This window comes from Acomys russatus, chromosome 32 (assembly GCF_903995435.1).
Source record: "Acomys russatus chromosome 32, mAcoRus1.1, whole genome shotgun sequence".
NCBI classification, from domain to species: Eukaryota; Metazoa; Chordata; class Mammalia; order Rodentia; family Muridae; genus Acomys; species Acomys russatus.
In genome coordinates this window covers 17,292,257-17,300,758 of record NC_067168.1, presented here as the reverse complement: position 1 = coordinate 17,300,758, position 8,502 = coordinate 17,292,257, and positions in this window count along the sequence as shown.

Sequence of the window (8,502 nt, the reverse complement as noted above, 5' to 3'; positions counted from 1 at the left end):
CTTCCCAAAGAATCAATACAATTATATTTTAAAAAACCAACATGGGGGCCGGTTCAGTTCAGACCTGAGTTTGAGCCACTAGCATATAAAAAGCTCATTATGGCCATATGAGTGTGCTTGAAACCCCAGTGTTATAGGGAGGCAGAGACAGGGGGATCGTCAGGGCTTGCTGGTCATCTGCTGTAGTGATAGATTCTGCTTCAAGAGAGTAAGGCAGAGAGTGATAGATCGGGACACCCAGTGTCCTCTGGCCTCCATTTTTATGTAAGGGCATGCGTGCCCACAGCACACACTCATACATAACACACACACACACACACGCGCGCACACACACACACACACACACAGAGACCAATAATGAAGTAAACAGAATGAATTATTTTGCAATCGGAGATGAAGTTTTCAAATTTGTGAAGATGGCCCTTAAATTCCATTTGAGGGGACTCCACCCTCCTGGCATCTGATGAAAGTGATCTGCTCTGCTCTGGACACTTGTACTTAGTGATTAGTCTGTGTTTTCACACTCCTCCCAAGGGCCATCGCTTCTCTGTGTTCTTCTCATATCGCAGATGGGTCTAGGCAGGCCCTGTCATGACACTTCGCATGAATGATCTTGTCCATGTATGTTCAGTGTATATGAAGTAACTTCCCTTGGTTGGTCCCTGCATGCATGCAAAGGGACATAGGTGTTGACCCATCTGTGCAAGCTGAGTATAGACTCTATGAAGCCTAAAACAATGCCATAGGCTATGGGCTTTGGGGAAAGATACTCTGTGGTGAAGAACTCCAGGCGTGTCAACTCCAAACTACTCCAGAGAATGTGTAATTACCATGAGAGGCTCTGCTTCCTACCTGGGAAGAGTAGCTCACTGTGATATGCATGGAGGGAGATCTAGCCAGTATCCATGCATCCCAGGGATGCTGGAGTGTAAGGGCCCCTCATTCACCTCTTCCCATCTGGGTTTCCAGGGATTTAAGTCAGCACTTGTCCTTTTAGACAGAGGCAAGTGAGTGTGAATCCTGTCTGCATCACCAGTGAACTGTGTGAGCTTAAGTAAGTCACTACTTTGGCTTAGAGACACATTCTTCTAAGGCCGCTGTGTCAAAGGCTTGGCCTTCAGCTTCTGGTGGAGCCTTTAAGAGGTGGCGCTTAGTGCAAATCCATGATCATTGGGAACAGGACCCTGAAGGAATTCTAAGCATCTCAGTCCTTCTCTTCTATGCTACTGGGAATAGAGCAGCTTTTCTCTGTCATACTCTTCTTGCTGCGAGGTGCAGCTTTACCACCAGAAGCCTAAAGGCTACGGACTGCCTCACCCCTCCCAGTTTGTTGAAGAGGCCCCCGTGCATTCCCACTGGCTGCATTTCTGTCTTTTGTCTCCAGGCCCTGTAGGACTTCCTGGCTGCTCAGGCATCAGGTTTTCCTAGCATTCACATTGGCCTTAGATCCCAGACCATCCCACATGTATACCCACCCATAGGCCTGACATGCTTTGCATTGTCTTTGGGTGCATCTTCTAGGAAGACACTGCCTCTCACGTTATCTATCTATTCTGAGCGGGGGTACACTACCCGCTTTGGCCATCATCCTGGGCTACTGAGCTAGGCATCTCTTCTTTTATTTTATTTTATTAATTTATTCAGATTACAACTCAATTGTTATCCCATCACTTATATCCTCCCACTCCTCCCTCCTTCCCGCTTTCACCCTATTCCCTTCCCCTAGGTCTATGACTGAGGGGTTCTGATTTGCAGGAGAGACTGTATTCTCTTGACACTGTGTAGGGCTGGTAGGTGGCCTACCTCTCTCAGGATGACCATGGGGCGGGGTGACTCCCCTCTACTCCCACATTCCACGCTTAGTCCTGGCTCTGCATTGCCATGTGCCTTCTGTACCTTTCCTATAAGGCAGACCCTAACTCCTCACCCACAGGCCTGTACTGAGTAAAGAAGAAGATCATGGAGCTTCCTGATTTTCCCTAGACGCTGTCCTTGGGACCAGGGTTACTCCTGACCCTCAGACATGCCACTTACTCAGAATTTGGGAAACACTTACCAGGCCCAGGTCTAATCTCAGGGTGTATTTCCGCTTGAATGCCTCTGTAGCATCCAGTCCCCCTGGCTGCCTTAAGAGTCATGAGTGCACTGGAGAATGTCTTCCGCTAGGGGTCTGAAACAGCTTAGAGGTGCTATTGAGCCAGATAGTAACAACAGGCCTGGAGGCTGTGCCTATCCTGCTTTGAAACTTGAACAAAGAACTCATGTTTGAGAGTATGCTGAACCCAGTGAGAAGTACAAATGGCTCCTTTACCCCTTGCAGCCAAGGCTGGGCAGTCTGGGCTAGGCGAAGATGCAGCAGCTGTCTGTGGCCATGGAGGGAAAGAACCCAACAGGAGCAACAGTCAGGCTGGATCAAGGTGCCTGGGACTCTCCCACATCCGGGTCTGGAATGTTCCTAAATAGCCACTGTCCTAAATCGCCACGGTTGGCTCTAGCTGTTGCTTCTTCATCCAGTATGTTCCAGAAAGGGCTGTGGTAGATCTTCAATCTAACCAAGCAGTCCCAGGGCCTGCCTTCACCTTAGGCTATTTCCTCTGAAGCAAGGCTGGGCTGGCTGCTGGCAGGCCAACTGTATTGGGATATACCTTTGTGGTAGTCAGCTGCTCCTTCTCACAATGATATCCTGGTCCCAGGGCCAGCAATAGGCATGAGAAAAGAACCGCAATGAGCTGGTTAATAGTTGAAATTAATAGTGGTAATTAATTGCTAAATGCATACAGAGACCATGGCAACAGGCAGAAGGCAAAAACATTTCTGTTTGTAGGCTGAGCTCCAACTCTTTGTAAACAGCTTGCAGGAGTTGGTTCGGGTCTTGGTAGAAAGCACCAGTGGTGCAGGGAGTAAGTCTTGCTTCTGAAGCTGTTCCCTCCTGCTTCTCGGCTGTGCAGCTTTGCATATTTCTCTGAGCCCATTTTCTCATACGTGAAATACAAAGGCTAGGATCCAATTCAAGGATCTTCCTGAGAGTTAATGTTCTATTATGTGTGAAGAGGGGACAATTCCGCCTCTGAGACTGTCACTATCTGGGTTGGGGGGGGTGGTCAATCATCAACCACTCTGGGCCTTAACCCATTTGTCTGAAAACCAGGAATGACAACAATAGCATCCATATCATCATCGTCATCACCACCACCGCCACCGCCAGGACTTATGTAATAAAGTGCAAATCACAGGCAGCATCTGGGTCATTGCAGTTCTTGCCATGCAACCTGTAGGCACCTCACCATTAGCTGTTTAAGATGCATGGCTCTGAACCTGATGTTTCCAACAGCAATGGCGTTCATTGAAAGCTCATGATATGTCAAGGCAGCTCGGGCCCATTCACCTGTGTGTGCTTCTCCAATCCTTCTTCTAATCCTAAGAACCATGTTACCCACATCCCTATTTTACCTAAGATGAGACTCGGCTTAGATTCTAGTGACAGGGACCCAGACCACATGTCTGAGCCTTGGCGTTGACTTTTTAAAAGAGTAGAGCTTGGTGATCATGTGGAAATAACCAGTGTGGGAGAGGGAGTCTGGTCTACTTAAGCCCAGTCATTCATCACACTGGCATTTCATCACATCCTGGTAGAGGTGGTGGTGGCTATCTGAGGAGGTGGTGGCTATCTGTCCTGATGGGCAGGCCCAGGCTCAGTCTCCATTCAGCCTTCTCTAGGACTCAGCTCTCAGCATATTTGTACCCTGTTCAAATATGCTCCCTTTCCCAAGACTTTAAATTGCTTAATGGTACCACCACCCAGGTCTCTAGTGCCCAAATTTGGGTGTCATTCCAAATAGGGTAGAGAACAGCATTCTGGATGAGGTGGGGGGAACAGAATATGAATGAAAGTATGGAGAGAGTGATGGAGTTGCAATGCCAAAGATGACTGAGTCCTTTGGGGTTGAACAGATGCTGCTTGCTCCCTCCTTCTTTTCTTCCCTCCCACCTCCCTCCTTCTTTCCCTCCCTCCCTCCCTCCTTCTCTCTCTCTCTCTCTCTGTGTGTGTGCATTAAGGAGTGTTTGCATGTAGTGTGTTTTCATGTGTTGGGGACTTCTAAAGGTGAGTGGTATGCAGGAGACAGTCAGGGTTTAGCCTGACTGTAAGTTGGCTTGTAAAACTTGTAAGTTTTACACACATAGTGTCATCACCTGAGGCCCTTAAAAATGTGGCTGTGGGATGACACCTCTGGAGGTTTGACTGGCAGGGTGTGAGGACTTTAAAATACTTCCCAGTTTGGGGCTGGAGAGATGACACAGTGTAAAGTGTTTGCTGGGTGAGCATGAGGACTGAGTCTTATTTTTCACCATCCACAGAAAACCCTGGTGAAGCTACACACACATGCACTCTTAGCCCTGGGGACGTGAAAACAGACGGTAAGCTCCCTGGAGCTTTTTGACTATCCAGCTAGCCAAATGGGCAAGTCTCAGGTTCAATGAGAAAAAAAAAATTAGAAAGTGAATGTGACCCAATGTCTCAGGGGAAGGGTATAAGATCTCCTGGGTTGATACCTATTCCATAGAGAAAGCGCCAGACAACAGACCTGACCTATAATGCAACTTAAACATGCCAACTGTGTTATCTTCCAAATCCTGAAGACTTTTTAGATGATCACAGAGGGAAGTGGGGAGGTGCCATTGGTATTCTGTGGATAAAGGCCAAAGAGAAATAGATGCTGGCAAAGATCCCACAGTTCACAGGGAAGACTCCCGCCACACAGAATGACTTAAAGCACAGTGTTAGAGTGCTAGAATTGGGAATTCTTTCCTGTGGGCATATGGGAAGTAAGAGAAGAAGACACATGAGCCCATATGGGGAAAGCAGCAAGGCAATGAGCAAGAGCCAAAGGGGCGGAGGCTAGTGCTCCTGCAAGGCACTGGTGGAGAGCACAGCACGTGGGGAATGATGGATGTCGTGCCTGGGGAAAGAAAAGTGGGCAGAGACGAGTAACTAGCCACCTGTCCTGCTCATGAACCCCACCTAAATCCAGGCCAGCCAGTGGGTATCTTAGACTCCTGTGGAGGGAGCTGTGTAAGAACTGGGGATGGGGGTGCATCCTCAGGGCATGGCCACCCTCCAGGGACAAGTGGAAATGGAGGAGGCCACATCTTTGGATAGGTCAAGCACTGTCTCCCTATAGCCTCTATTTCCATAGTTTCTGTAATGTCCTGTTCACTGTATGTCTGCAGGCATCGAAGACAGTAAATGCACATATTTGCTGTCCAGTATCCCCATCCCTGGCTTTATCCTCCAGGCTGATGTTCCCAGTGTCTCAGATTGTCTGGAAGTAATTCTTTCCAGAGTCATCATATTCTAGGCAATCCTCTTCTGGTCCTGGCTTTACGCCCATAGAGAAGGACAAGGAGGAAAGTGTGCTTTCCACTCCCAGGCGCCCCTCTATCCTGCACCCTCCAGTACAGGCTCAGAGGGTGTTGTCTGTACCATATCCCAGCACCTGGGTCAACTAGGACACATTTTGTGATCGAGTGGGAGAATGATGCTATCAGCTTAAAAAAAAAAAAAAAAAAACATCCCTAGTTAAATAGTGTCCTCCAAAATGTCATGTCTACCTGGAACCTTAGAACGTGATCTGCCTGGGACAAATCTTTTCTGCCAGTGAAATGTTGATCTTGAGGTACCACTGTAGATTTAAGGTGGAGACCAAATGCAATGGTATCTGTGCAAGAAGAGGAGAGGGCAGAAGAAGACAGATGGAGATGAAATCTACATGCAGACAGAAACAGACCAGGGGGAGCACGGAGTGTCCCAAAGCAAGGAGGAAGGAAGGAAGGAAGGATGGATGGAAGGATGGAAGGAAGAGAGAGGAAAGAGGAAAGAAAAAGGGATGGAGGGAGAGAAGGAAAGGAAGGAGGAAGAGGGAGGAAGAAGGAAGAAGGGGAAGAAGAAAATAGAGAGATGGAAGGAGAGAAAAAGAAAATGGAAAGAACGAGGAGAGGAGGGAAGAGACTGATAAGGAAGGAAAGGGGAGGAGGAAGGGAGGGAAGGAGGATTTGTCATTAGCTCTTACAGAGGGATCATGACCCCCTGACAACTTGGTTTCAGACTTTTGTCCTTTAGAACCACAAGAGACAATGAGAGTCTGGTGCTTTGAGTCACCCAGTGCGTGGTGTTTTGTTCTGGCAGCCCAAGGACACGGGCAGTCTCCTGTGTTTAAATGCCAAGTGGGATGCACTCTGACACAAATATTGAACCCCAGCCTTGCTTGTCAAGTTCCCTGACGTTTATTGTTTGGCTGACAAAAGGAAGATTGGAAATAGGAGGACTCAGGTGTCTCTCTCTTAAAGTCTGCCTTTCAGCCTTTCCCAGTTGGTGACTCACCTGGGAGGGAAGCAGGGTTTGAGGTTTCCGTGGACTCAGTGGGTCCAAAGTAGCTTCTGGTAGCCACAAAACTGGTTGCATTATCACATAGCCTCTGGCTCTAAAGAATAACAGCCTATACTTGTATGATTATTAACATTTATTGGGTACTTTATAGCTCTAGATCTGCAGTGAGGATTTTATACTGTGTACTTTTTTTCATTCTTCTATCATCCCTGTTTCATTGATGAAGAACTGGACACAGATTTCTTTTAGTCGTTGCTTTGTTTTACCTTTCAGACATCTCCCTAACCATTTCAGGAATCAGGCATCAAGGCTGGTTTTCCCACTAACCAATGTGACATAGTCACTGAGTGGACACCCACACAGGGTGTTGTGGCTGCTTTTGAGAGTGCCCATGTTCCTCCTGGTCACCTGGGATGCTTTGAAGATTAAACTATTTCAGGGATCCCATAGGCCACCTTTAATTTATCCTTACAGAGAAGTGGCTCATGTCCTCCTGTCCCTGAGACAGGAGCTGCGCATGTCACCTGACTCTCCTGCCCTGGCACATTGTTTCCACTCTTGCAGCTTTGAAAGAAAGCTGGAGGATTCAGAACCATGGAAAGCTGAGTACAGTCGGCTCCAGCATCCCAGAACAGCCCCAGTGCCACCAACGAGCTTGTTAGATAGCCAAACCTCTTGTGGTTCCTTTTACCTGAGTCAGACTTTGTTTTGAGAAGATGCCTAGTGGACTGTGAACACACTGTAGAGGGAAAAGGGAGAGGCAAATACCCTAAGAAGGTCTCAGCTTTGGGGAAATTCTGCGCTGTCTTGATCAGATGAGCTGAGATCATGGGAGCCCAGACTCTATGGTCCTGAATTTCCACATGTGGAACCTTCTATCAGACAGCCTCATTCAAGGCTACCCCAGGCCCCACCAGTCCTGGGACCTGCCACAGCCAGTTCCCCACCTCTGACCCCAATGTTGGAGATGGCCTTTCAGGCTACAGTGATTCTGAATGATAATTAAGAGATGGATAGTCAATTACTCTTTTCTCAGTCCTCCTCATGGGGGAGGGCTTGAAGCTTCCAGACTGCTGAGGTCCACAGACAGCTGAGCCTGTGCAAGAGATAGGTATTGGATAAGTAACAGACTTTTCACAAGGCCTGCTGGCCTCTCCTGCCCAGCACTCAGGAGAGAAGCAGCTGGCTAGCTTGGAGATGCCCTAAGGCAGTCAGCTCTGGGTACAAACGGCTGCTCTGACCCCAGGCTTCAGGATGCTCTGTCTGTGTGGGCTGGGCAGTCTCAATGCAGACAATTTTTGATTGTTTTGTACTTAGTATCCATAGTGGTTCTGATAGAGGAGGTCCTTCCAGTTTGGACAAGAGTTACAGGCAGGAGTATTTTTCACATACTGGACAATAATGCAACGTTTAGTCCTGTGGCCTGAAGGTCTGAGAACCCCGGAGGGAACAGAGGGAAGAAAGGCACGTGGGTGGGAAGGACAGTGGCCCCATCGTTCCATGTGGATGGGCAGGCGCAGATCACCTCTGACACATCTCCCAAGGCAGGTTGTCCTATGACAACTGATAGGACGATGCAGACCTGGCTGTCCTTGGCAGCAAGAATGACTCACACGGGCCCTTGTTAACCTGTTTACGTGAGTCATCTGGGTCCTCACAGGCCCAGTTCCCTCGACTGTAAAATAGGAATACTAGTAACTGCCAGGTCGACTCATAAGGATGTTAAGTTCTAAATCAAATCACACCAAAGGCGGCGTTCATGTCCCACGGACTGTGAGGTACCCCTTGCAGATAGCACTGCAATGTGGCAGCCAAGGCCAGCTTCTGCTTCGTATTTGCCGAGCCAGCCTTCTCCTGGGGCATGCGCACAAAGCCTAAAAGGAGAGAGAAGTTCAATTGCATACTTATAAAATGCTACTAGTCAGTGTTCTTCAAATCCTTCTGTACGTCTCTCTCCAGACCGCTGATCAGAGCTTTTAAAAGGTCTTTACTGGCAAAGAGAACACACGAGAGACCCCCGGAAGATGGTGGGGGTAGGAAAGTGGTGTAGATAACTTTAAGAACATTGGCTGGTTGCGGATCCAGCTGGCCCTCCTCCTCTGGAACCGCTGGCCTCT